Consider the following 13,846-nt stretch of genomic DNA (forward strand, 5'->3'; position numbering starts at 1 on the left):
GGAGAACCATTTACCATTCAAATGGTCCTCAAAAGGAAGCAGGGGTAGTCATCCTTATATCAGATAAACTAAAATTTACCCTGAAGACTGTAGTGAGAGACGAAGAGGGACACTGTATCATATTTAAAGGATCTATCGAACAAGAGGACTTAACAATCCTCAATATATATGCCCCGAATGTGGGAGCGCCCAAATATTTAAATCAATTAATAACAAAAGTGAAGAAATACTTAGATAATGATACACTATACTCGGTGAATTCAATGTAGCTCTTTCTATACTCGATAGGTCTTCTAAGCACAACATCTCCAAAGAAATGAGAGCTTTCAATGATACACTGGACCAGATGGATTTCACAGACATCTACAGAACTTTACACCCAAACTCAACTGAATAGACATTCTTCTCAAGTGCACATGGAACTTTCTCCAGAATAGACCACATACTGGGTTACAAATCGGATCTGAACCTATACCAAAAGATTGGGATCGTCCCCTGCATATTCTCTGATGATAATGCTTGAAATTAGAACTAAATAACAAGAAGAAGTTTGGAAGGACCTCAAACACATGGAGGTTAAGGACCATCCTGCTAAAAGATGAAAGGGTCAACCAGGAAATTAAGGAAGAATTAAAAAGATTCATGGAAACTGATGAGAATGAAGATACAACCATTCAAAATCTTTAGGACACAGCAAAAGCAGTCCTATGGGGGATATACATTGCAATACAAGCATCCATTCAAAAACTGGAAAGAACTCAAATACAAAAGCTAACCTTACACATAAAGGAGCTAGAGAAAAAACAGCAAATAGAACCTACACCCAGCAGAAGCAGAGAGTTAATAAAACTTCGAGCAGAACTGAATGAAATACAGACCAGAAGAGCTGTGGAACAGATCAACAAAACCAGGAGTTGGTTCTTTGAAAGAATTAATAAGATAGATCATCCATTAGGCAGCCCTATTAAAAAGAAAAGAGAAAAGACGAAAGTTAATGAAATCATGAATGAGATAGGAGAGATCACAACCAATACCAAGGAAATACAAATGATCTTAAAAATTATTGTGAGCAGCTTTATGCAAATAAATTAGGGAGTCCAGAAGAAATGGACGCATTTCTGGAAAACCACAAACTATCAACACTGGAACAGGAAGAAATAGAAAACCTGAACAGGTCCATAGCCAGGGAGGAAATTGAAGCAGTCATCAAAAAACTCCCAAGACACAAAACTCCAAGGCCAGGTGGCTTCCCAGGGGAATTCTATCAAAAGTTTAAAGAAGAAACCATACCCATTCTACTAAATCTGTTCAGAAAGATAGAAAGAGATGGAATACTTCCAGGCTCATTCCATGAGGCCAGCATCACCTTAATTCCAAAATCAGACAAAGACCCCACCAAAGAGGAAAATTATAGATGAATATCCCTGAAGAACATGTATGCAAAAATTCTCAACAAAATACTAGCCAATAGGATCCAACAATACATTAAGAAGATTATTCACCATGACCAAGTGGGATTTATCCCCGGGAAGCAAGGCTGGTTCAACACTCATATAGCAATCAATATCATAGATCATATCAATGAGAGAAAAAAAGGAACCATATGACCCTCTCAATATATGCAGAGAAAGCATTTGACAAAGCATCCATTCCTGATCAAAACTCTTCGGAGTGTAGGGATAGAGGGAACATTCTTCAGCATCTTTTTTTTTTTTTTTTTTTTTTTTTTTTACTTATGATAGTCACGCAGAGAGAGAGAGGCAGAGACACAGGCAGAGGGAGAAGCAGGCCCCGTGCACCGGGAGCCCGACGTGGGACTCGATCCCGGGTCTCCAGGATCGCGCCCTGGGCCAAAGGCAGGCGCCAAACCGCTGGCCACCCAGGGATCCCTCTTCAGCATCTTAAAATCCATCTATGAAAAGCCCACAGGAAACATCATTCTCAATGGGGAAACACTGGGAACCTTTCCCCTAAGATCAGAAACAAGACAGGGATGTCCACTCTCACCACTAGTATTCAACATAGTACTAGAAGTCCTAGCCTCAGCACTCAGAAAACAAAAAGAAAAAAAGGGCATTCAAATTGGCAAAGAAGAAGTCAAACTCTCCCTCTTCGCCGATGACTTGATACTGTACTTGGAAAACCCAAAAGATTCCACCCCAATATTGCTAGAACTCATACAGCAATTTGGCAGTGTGGCAGGATACAAAATCAATGCCCAGAAGTCAGTGGCATTTCTATACACTAACAATGAGACAGAAGAAAGAGAAATTAAGGAGTCAATTCCATTTGCAATTGCACCCAAAAGCATAAGATACCTAGGAATAAATCTAACCAAAGAGGTAAAGGATCTATACCCTAAAAACTATAGAACACTTCTGAAAGAAATTGAGGAAGACACAAAGAGATGGAGAAATATCCTATGCTCGTGGATTGGAAGAATTAATACTGTGAAAATGTCAATGTTATCCAGGGCAATTTACACGTTTAATGCAATCCCTATCATAATACCACGGACTTTCTTCAGAGAGTTAGAACAAATTATTTTAAGATTTGTGTGGAATCAGAAAAGACCCCGAATAGCCAGGGGAATTTAAAAAAAAAAGAACACCGGATCTGGGGGCATTACAATGCCAGATTTCAGGTTGTACTACAAAGCTGTGGTCGTAAAGACAGTGTGGTATTGGCCCAAAAACAGACACATAGATCAATGCAACAGAACAGAGAATCCAGAAGTGGACCCTCAACTTTATGTCCAACTAATATTCAACAAAGCAGGAAAGATATCCACTGGGGAAAAAAAGACAGTCTCTTCAATAAATGGTGCTGGGACAACTGGACATTCATATGCAGAAGAGTGAAGCTAGACCATTCTCTTACACCATACACAAAGATAAACTCAAAATGGATGAGAGATCTAAATGTGAGACAAGATTACATCAAAATCCTAAAGGAGAACACTGGCAATACACTTTTTGAACTTGGCTACAGCAGCTTCTTGCATAATACATCCATGAAGGCAAGAGAAACAAAGGAAAAATGAATTATTGGGACTTCCTCAAGATAAGAAGATTTTGCACAGCAAATGAAACAGTCAATAAAATTAAAAGACAACCTACAGAATGGGAGAAGATATTTGCAAATGACATATCAGATAAAGGACTAGTATCCGAGATCTATAAATAACTTATTAAACCCAACAGCAAAAAAACAAACAATCCAATCATGAAATGGGCAAAAGACATGAAGAGAAATCTCACAGAGGAAGAAATAGACATGGCCAACAAGCCCATGAAAAATGCTCTGCATCACTTGCCATCAGGGAAATACAAATCAAAACCACAATGAGACACCTCCTCACACCAGTGAGAATGGGGAAAATTAACAAGGCAGGAAACAACAAATGTTGGAGAGGATGTGGAGAAAGGGGAACCCTCTTGCACTGTTGGTGGGAATGTGAACTGGTGCAGCCACTCTGGAAAACTATATGGAGGTTCCTCAAAGAATTAAAAATAGAACTGCCCTACGATCCAGCAATTGCACTGCTGGGTATTTTCCCCAAAGATGCAGATGCATTGAAATGCTGGGACACCTGCACCCCGATGTTTATAGCAGCAATGTCCACAATAGTCACTGTGGACGGAGCCTCGGTGTCCATCGAAAGATGAATGGATAAAGATGTGGTTTATGTATACAATGGAATATTACTCAGCCATTGGAAACGACAAATACCCACCATTGCTTCGACGTGGATGGAACTGGAGGGTATTATGCTGTGTGAAATAAGTCCATCAGAGAAGGACAAACATTATATGGGGAATATAAAAAATAGTGAAATGGAATTAAGGGGAAAGGAGAGAAAATGAGTGTGAAATATCAGAGAGGGAGACAGAACATGAGAGACTCCTAACTCTGGGAAACGAACAAAGGGTTGTGGAAAGGGAGGTAGGTGGGGGGTGGGGGTGACTGGGGCACTTGATGGGATGAGCACTGGGTGTTATGTTATATGTTGGCAAATTGAACTCCAATAAAAAAAAAGAAGTTTGTCTGAAGGGTGGTCAGGAGTTGAAGAAAGATAGAATCCTAGGTTTGACAACATTGTTTCAGGATTCCTGGTATCGGGGATCCCTGGGTGGCGCAGCGGTTTGGTGCCTGCCTTTGGCCCAGGGCGCGATCCTGGAGACCCGGGATCGAATCCCACATCAGGCTCCCGGTGCATGGAGCCTGCTTCTCCCTCCGCCTGTGTCTCTGCCTCTCTCTCTCTCTGACTATCATAAATAAATAAATAAATAAATAAATAAATAAATAAATAAATAAATAAATATTAAAAAAAAAAAAAAAAAAGGATTCCTGGTATCACAAAAAGGATAGGGGTACCAGAGTGCAGCAGATAGTCCCCAGGCATTGGGGTGGAGTACCTCATTGCAAACAGTCAGCCCAAGAGCCGACATTCAACTCAGTCTTGCCATAAACAGGGAACGTCAGCAAGGTGGGGTGATTGCTCTCTGAGGAGGGGCCCAGAAGGTGACAGAAACACTGAGAGGCCCCCACTTCTCCAGGAGGTGTATTATTGGTGTGTGCTGCAGAATCCTTAAAGCTTGGATTGTTGCATTGTTGAAATAGGATCACGTGCACTGGGTCACAGTCTGGTTTAGCACTGAATGTGAACTGAAACCAGGGAGATAAGAGTGATTGACTGCTTTTCCCTGAGTGCTCACTGAAGAGTAGGGGGCATGAACTTCCAGCGTCAGGGCTGGTGATGGGGGTGGTGGCTCTGATTTTCCTTCTCATCCCCATAATGATACAGAAAGCCTTAAGGTAACAAAAGTCACATGGAGCAATCTGGAACTGCATATTTAACCTGGCTCCCTGGCAAAGGGCAGTGCAATACAATCCAGGGCAAAGACCCCTTAGAGTCAATGCACCAGGCTCCTCCCTGAGAAGATCTGCAGGGACATCTGCTAAGACTAACATTACCAATGATAGAGAACTGCCAAACTCCAGCACTAGAGGAAAATAGTAAATAGAATTTAAGGGTTTTTATCATGTTTCTTCACTCTTTCACATTAATCTTTTTGTTTGCTTTTCAAATAATTTCTTATTTTATCAACTCTTTTAAGTCTTTTTAATTTACATTTTATAGTTATATTTTATCCTGTTGTTGATTTAATTAATTGTTTTGATTATATATAAGTTTGCCCTTCTTTAAAACTTTGGGATCTAGTTTCTTCAAAGAAGCCGACCAAAATACACCCAAGACCTACTCTAGTGCTCTATCTGTTCAGCATTTGGTTATATTCTCTCTCTTTCTTTAATTTATGTTTCTGTCACTTCTGATTTCTTTAATGTATATTTCTCTGGAATCCTTGTTGCCATTTTATTATTTTGTTCTCTCTTTCATCTATTCTTCTCTGGACAGAATCACAATACAGAAGAACTCAGAACTTAAAAAGAGAACAAGAGGCAGTATTCACTGCCAGGGACCTAATCACTATAGATAGAAGTAAGATGTTGAAAAAGGGTGTTACCTGTGTTCTCCTCTAGGATTTTGATGGAATCTTGTCTCACATTTAGAACTTCATCCATTTTGAGTTTATCTTTGTGTATGGTGCACGAGAGTCATCTAGTTTCATTTTTTTGTTGCTTTTTATACCATTTTATTCCAACCTGAGCACCTCAATATAAAACTAAACTGTTTTATATTACTAATTTTCCTTACTAATTCTGAATTACTGTAAAATACAAGTTCTGCTAGCAGTTCAACACTTAAATAGATTAAATCATCTCTGACACATGGTAGATTTCATATCATGAAAATACCTAAAACAAATAGTGCAATATACTCAACTGATCAAAATAAAATGAACTCTGGAAAACAAGGCTACAAGACTGTTACTAACATACTGCAATAGTTATGTTACAAATTACTGGTACATTGTTTATTATGGTTCTAGCCATGTAGGAACAACTGAAGCCCCTTCCTTTCAAAGAGAGAGAAAAGGAAAAATTAGCTGTCCAATTTTCCCAGCACCATTTATTGAAGAGACTGTCTTTTTTCCAATGGATAGTCTTTCCTGCTTTTTTGTATATTAGTTGACCATAAAGTTGAGGGTCCACTTCAGGATACTCTGTTCTGTTCCATTGATCTATGTGTCTGCTGTTGTGCCAATACCACACTGTCTTGATGACTACGGCTTTGTAGTACAACCTGAAATCTGGCATTGTGATGCCCCCAGCTATGGTTTTCTTTTTCAAAATTCCTCTGGCTATTCCGGGTCTTTTCGGATTCCACGTAAAACTTAAGATTATTTGTTCCAACTCTCTGAGGAAAGTCCATGTTATTTTGATAGGGATTGCATTAAACGTGTAAATTGCCTTGGGTAACATTGACAAATTCACAATATTAATTCTTCAAATCCATGAGCATGGAATATTTTTCCATCTCTTCCTGTCTTCCTCAAAACCACAATGAGATACCACCTCACACCAGTAAGAATGGGAAATATTAACAATGCAGGAAACCAGAAATGTTGGAGAGGACATGCAGGAAGGGGAACCCTCCTGCACTGTTGGGGGGAAGGTGAACTGGTGCAGCCACTCTGTAAAACTTTATGGAGGTTCCTCAAGGAGTTAGAAATAGATCTGCCCTACGGCCCAGCAATTGCACTGCTGAGGATTTCCCCCAAAGATACAGATGCAATGAAACGCTGGGACACCTGCCCCCCGATATTTATAGCAGCAATGTCCACAATAGCCACACTGTGGATGGAGCCTCGGTGTCCATCGAAAGATGAATGGATAAAGAAGATGTGGTTTATGTATAAAATGGAATATTACTCAGCCATTAGAAACGACAAATACCCACCATTTGCTTCGATGTGGATGGAACTGGAGGGTGTTATGCTGAGTGAAATAAGTCAATCAGAGAAGGATAAACATTTTATGGTCTCATTCATTTGGGGAATATAAAAAATAGTGAAAGGCAGGCACTGGGGGGGCACTCGACGGGATGAGCACTGGGTGTTCTTCTGTATGTTGGCAAATTGAACACCAGTAAAAAATAAATTTATTATTTAAAAAAATACTGAAAGGGAATAAAGAGGAAAGCAGAAAAATGAGTGGGAAATATCAGAAAGGGAGACAGAACACGAAAGACTCCTAACTCTGGGAAACGAGCTAGGGGTGGTGGAAGGGGAGGTGGGTGGGTGGTGGGGGTGACTGGATGACAGGCACTGAGGTGGGCACTTGATGGGATGAGCACTGGATGTTATTCTATATGTTGGCAAATTGAACACCAATAAAAAATAAATTTTAAAAAAAAGAAGCAAGATGTTGGAACTAGATCAAAATAATAAGTATAAAGATACTAGCTAGGCTTGGAAAAAGCACAGGAGACACTAGAGAATCCCTTTCTGGCATAATAGAAGAACGAAAATCTAGGTCAAAACCAAAATGGCTATTACTGAGATGCAATAAAATGTGGGGTCTCTAATTGCTGGGATAAATGAAACAGAAGAGATAGACAGTTAATGATGAAGAATACTAAAACTGAGGGGGAAAATGAGATAAACAACTGCTAGATCACAAGGGGAGAATTTGAGAGACAAGAGATACCATAAGGTGAAAGAATATTAGCATAATTGGAATCCAAGAGAAGAGGAAATGCATGAGAGAGCAGGAAATAGGGTATATATGGGCATATTATAACTGGAAACTTCACTAAGTTTGGGAAGGAAACAGGCATTCAAGTCCAGAGAGAACAGAGAATCTCCCTCAGAATCACTGAAAGTAGGCCAACACCTCAACATATAACAATGAAGCTTCCAAATTTCTGAGACAAAGAGAAAATCCTGAAAGCAGCTCAGGGACAAGAGGTCCTAAACCTATGAGGGTAAAACATGAGCCTGGCAGCAGTCCTATACACAGAGACCTATCAGGCTAGAAAGGACTGGCATGATATATTCAAGGTGCTAAATGAAGACAGTATGCATCCAAGGATACTATATCCAGCGAGGCTGTCATTCAGAATTGAAGGAGAAATAAAGAGCTCCAGAACAAAGAAAAACTAAAAGAATTTGTGATCACTAAACCAACCCAGCAAGAGTGAAAATAGAGCCCAAAAGTAACATAAACCAGACATGAACAGAGACAATATACAGAAATGTGACTTTACAGGTACTACAACGGCACTAAATTCATATCATTCAATAGTCACTCAGAATGTAAATGAGCTAAATGCTCTGATCAAAAGTCACAGGAATCAGATTGTATTAAAAAGCAAGACCAATTTATACGTCATCTACAGGAGACTCATTGTAGAGCCAACAACACCTCCAGATCAAAAGTGGGGAGGAAGAGAATCATCTATCATGCTAATGGATATCAAAAAAAATTAAAATTGGAGTAGAAATCTGTATATCAGACACATTAGATTTTAAACCAAAGACTGTAATAAGAGATGAGGAAAGACACTATATCATAATTTAGAGGTCTATCCAACAAGAACTATCAATTATGAATATTTCACCTCTAAAATGGGAGCACCCAAATATATGAAACAATTAATAACAAAATTAAAGAAACACATTGATAAAAATACAATAATAGTAGAGATCTCTAACTCCACACTCACAACAATTATAGAACATCTAAGCAGAAGATCACCAAGGAAACAAGAGCTTTGATTGAATCACTGGCTCAGATGACCTTCACAGACCTATTCAGAGCATGCCATCCTAAAGCAAGACACTACATATTCTTTCTGAGTTCACATGGAACATTTTCCAGAATAGATCACATACTCAGCCAAAAGCCACGTCGCAACTGGTACGAAAAGATTGGATTATTCCCTGAACTACTTCTGACCATAATGATTTGAATTTTGAACCAATAACAAGAGGAAATTTAGAAGGAACAGTATTCACCAGAGTTAAAGAGCACATAGTTTACTAAAGAATGAGTGGGCCAACCAGGAATTTAAAGAATTTAGATCTTCATGGTAGCAAATGAAAATGAAAACACAACAGTTCAGAACCTTTGAGATGCGGCAAAGGCAGTCTTAAGAGGGAAACACATAGCAATACAAGCTTTCTCAAAATGGAAAAGTTGCAAATACACAATCTAACCTTATACCAAAAGAAGCTGGAGAAAGAACAGCAAATAGAGTATAAATTCAGCAGGAGAAGAGATTTAAGAACAATTAGAGTAGAAATCAATGAAATACAATCCAAGGAACAGTAGAACGGAGATCTCAAAGGATCTCAAAGGAACAGATCAATAAACCTAGTAGCTGAGCTTTGAAAGAATTAATAAGATAAATAAACCACTAGACTGACATATCAAAAAGAAAAAAGAAAGGATCTGAATTTTTAAAAAATCATAAATGAAAGAGGTGAGATCACAAACAACACCAAATAAATACAAACAATTCTAAAAGAATATTATGTGCAATTATATGCCAACCAATTAGGCAATCTAGAAGAAACTGAAGAACTCCTAGAAACATATGACCTACCAAAACTGAAACCAAAAGAAAGAGAAAGCCTGAACAGAACCATAACCAGCAAAGGAATTGAAGAAATAATCAAAAACAACTAACAAACTAGAGTTCAAGACCAGGTGACTTCATAGGGGAAATTCTACCAGAAATTTAAGGAAGAATTTATACTTATTCTTTTGAAGCTATATCAAAAATTAGAAATGGAAGGAACACATCCAAACTCATTGTATGAGGCCACCATTACCTTGATCACAAAACCAGAAAAAGACTCCACCAAAAGGAAAGGTAAAGAGCAATATCCCTGGAAAACATGGAAAACATGGATGCAAAAATTTTAATCAAAATAGAGCCAACAGGATCTAAAGGTAATTAAAAGAATTAATCGGGAGGTCTGGGTGGCTCAGAGATTAAGCGTCTGCCTTCAGCTCAGGGCTGATCCTGGAGTCCCGGGATCGAGTCCCACATCGGGCTCCCTACATGGATCCTACTTTTCCCTCTGCCTGTGTTTCTGCTTCTCTCTCTCTTTCTCTCTCTCTCTCTCTCTCTGTTTCTCTTATAAATAAATAAATAATTAATTAATTAATAATTAATAAAATTTTTTTAAAAAAAGAATTAATCACCATGACCAAGTGGGATTCACTTCCTGGGCTTCAAGTGTGGTTCAACATCTACAAATCATTCAATGTGATACACTGCATTAGTAGAAGAAAGAATGAAAAACATATGATCCTCTCAATTGATGAAGAAGAAACATTGGACAAAATACAGTATCCTTTCCTGATTAAAACTCTCCACAGTGTAGGGATACAGGGAACTTATCCCAATATCATAAAAGCCATATACAAAAAAAAACCCCACAGAGAATATCATTCTCAATGGTCAAGAACACAGCAGGGATGCCCAACTCACCACTGTTGTTCAAAACAGTACAAGACATTTTAACCTCAGCAAGCAGGCAACAAAAAAGAAATAAAAGGCATCCAAGTCAGCAGTGAAGTCATTAAACTCTCACTCTTCACAGATGATAGGATACTGTATATGTATATACTGTATATACCAAAAGACTCCACTCAAAAATTGGTAGATCAGTAGCAACGTGGCAAGTGTTCAGCAACATGGCAAGATATAAAATAAATGCACAGAATTAAGTTGCATTTCTATACACTAACAATGAGACTGAAGAAAGTGACATTAAGGAATTAATCCCATTGACAATTGCACCAAAAATCAAAAATACCTATGAGCAAACCTAACCAAAGTGGTAAAGGATCTGACTTTAAAACTATAGAATATTTATTAAAGAAATTAAAGATGACCATTTATTGGAAAAAAGTCTAGGCTCATGTTTGGAAGAACAAATATTGTGAAAATGTCTATGCTACCCAGAGCAATCTACACATTCAATGCAATTTCTATCAAAATATAATCAGCAGTTTTCACTGAGCTGGACGAATAATCCTAAATTTGTAGAATCAGAAAAGCCCCAAGTAGCTAGAGGAAGTTGAAAAAGAAAACCCCAAAGCTTGTGGCATCACAATTCTGGACCTCAAGCTATATTACAAAGCTGTAAGCATCAGGAGATTATGATACTGGCACAAAAACAAACACATTGATCAATAGAATAGAGGGTCCAAAAATGAACCCCCATCTCTAAGGTCAACTAAACCTCAACAAAGCAGGAAAGAATATCCAATGGAAAATAGTCTCTTCAGCAAATGGTGTGGGAAAATTGGACAGCCAAATACAGAAGAATGGCAATGGACCATTTTCTTACAAGAATACAAAAATAACCCAAAAGTTGTTGATAGACCTGTGAGACAAGAATCCATCAAAGTCCTACAGGAGAACATAGGCAGAAAACCCTTTCTCCTCGGCAATAGCAACTCCTTGCTAGATACAGCTCTAGAGGCAAGGGAAAGAAAAGCAAAAATGAACTATTGGGACTTCATCAAGATAAAAAGCTTTTACACAGCAAAGGAAATAGTCAACAAAATGAAAAGGCAACTTACAAAATGGGGAAGGGATTTGCAAATGATGTATCAGGCTAGTATTCAAGATCTCTAAAGAACTTATTAAACTCAACAACCCAAAAACAATCGTGTCAAGAAATGGGCAGAAGACATGAACAGACATTTCCCCAAAGATATACAAATGGCCAACAGGCACATGAAAAAATGCTCCACATCTCTTGGCATCAGGGAAATACAAATCAAAACCATAATAAGAAACCATCTCACACCCGTCAGAATGGTTAAAATTAACAAGTCAGGAAACAACAAATATTGGTGAAGATGCAGAGACAGGAGAACCCTCTCACATGCTCTACTAGTGAGTATGCTAGCTGATGCAGCCACTCCGGAAAACAGCATGGAGGTTCCCCAAGAAGTTGAAAATAGAGCTACCCTACGACCCAGAAATTGCACTACTAGATATTTATCCCAAAGATACAAATGTCGTGAACCAAAGGAGCACCTGCACCCCAATCGCCCGAATGTGCACAATAGACAAATTGTGGAAAGAGCCAGATGTCCATTCACAGATAAATGGATAAAAATGTGGTGGATAATACAATGGACTATTACTCAGCCTTCAGAAGATTGAAACCTTTTCATTTACCTTGACACGGATGGAATCGGAGGGTGTAGTTAATGCTCAAGAAAATAATTCAAGGGGATCCCTGGGTGGCGCAGCGGTTTAGCACCTGCCTTTGGCCCAGGGCGCGATCCCACGTCAGGCTCCCGAAGCATGGAGCCTGCTTCTCCCTCTGCCTGTGTTTCTGCCTCTCTCTCTCTCTGTGACTATCATAAATAAATTTAAAAAAAAAGAAATGAAATTCCACATAAGTGAAACCATACGGTAATTCTTTTCTCTAATTGAATTATTATTATTTTTTTTATTTATGATAGTCACACAAAGAGAGAGAGAGAGAGGCAGGACACAGGCAGAGGGAGAAGCAGGCTCCATGCACCGGGAGCCCGATGTGGGATTCGATCCCGGGTCTCCAGGATCGCGCCCTGGGCCAAAGGTAGGCGCCAAACCGCTGCGCCAGCCAGGGACCCCCCTCATGTGGAATTTAAGAAACAAAACAGAGGATCATGGAAAAGGGGAAGGGAAATTTATATAGGAATAGATTAAAGATGACAAACTATGAGAGACTCTTTACTATGTGAAAGAAACTGGGTTCCTGGAGAGGAGGTTGGTGGGGGAATGAGGTAACTGGATTACTGACTTTAAGGAGTGCACATGAGGTGATAAGTACTGGGTATTATAGCAACTGATGAATTCTAAATTCCTCATCTGAAAATAATGATGTACTGTATATCAGGGCTAAGTAAATTTAAATGAAGTAAAAAGACAAACAGTGATCATTAGACATAATAATTGGAAATAGAGGGCTCTGGTTATTTTATGGATGGTACTTCTTATTGGGTAGCAGGAGAAAGGTTCTATTATCAGGCAACATTTCAGCTGTGATTGAACTCCGTTGAGATTTTCTGAGGGAAACTGCTGAAATATATTGATCCATATCTTTGAAGATGATGAGCACCAATAAATAACAAAAATGATCAGGAGGATACGGCCATGTGAAGATTCGTGGGGTGAAGATTCTAGAAAGGGAGACTCTAATGCAGCACTCCTGTGGTATATTCAAGGAGCTGTGAAAGACCAGGAACGAAAAAGAAGCAAGATCAGAAATACACACAAGGTCAGGTTATGTAGTGCCAAGACCACTAACCCTCCCTGAAGCCACAAAAAGCATGAATGCTGTCCTTGTATCTTAAAAATGACCCAGATTCGATGGTTTTCAGGTACCTCGAATTTCACTTTCATGCTGCAGAGAGAGGAGTTATGGAAAGAGGTGTCAGAACTTTTGCTGCTAGCTTCTATTTGTTCTTTAAGCTTTGATTGTAGAAGGAAACTTACAAAAGCATTTGAAAATATTTCATGGCAAAGTACTCCTTTTATATTTTACTTTTTTTCTATGTACCAATACAGAAAAAAAAATCCGTAACAGCATAGTCTTTCATAAACCCTTAGGATGATCTTTATTTTATTCTAATCCCATACTATATACACCAGGAAGACCTCAGAATGAGGTCCATATCTTTATATCTGCGTAATATGTAAGGTTTTAGAAATTTGCAAAGGTCAGTCAAAGAAATAGTGTGATACTAGATTTAGTTTATGTTTCCTATTCTATTATTGAGAGCTTTGTGTGACTGTGCCATCCTATAATTAATTCTCAGGTAACAGCGTGCCTCCATTTCTCATTAAATACATTTTAGCAGACAGGGCCTAGAAATCCTTTACATGTCCTGTTTTCCAGCACAATCCTTGGTTTGCTGA

This window comes from Vulpes lagopus, chromosome 11 (assembly GCF_018345385.1).
Source record: "Vulpes lagopus strain Blue_001 chromosome 11, ASM1834538v1, whole genome shotgun sequence".
NCBI classification, from domain to species: Eukaryota; Metazoa; Chordata; class Mammalia; order Carnivora; family Canidae; genus Vulpes; species Vulpes lagopus.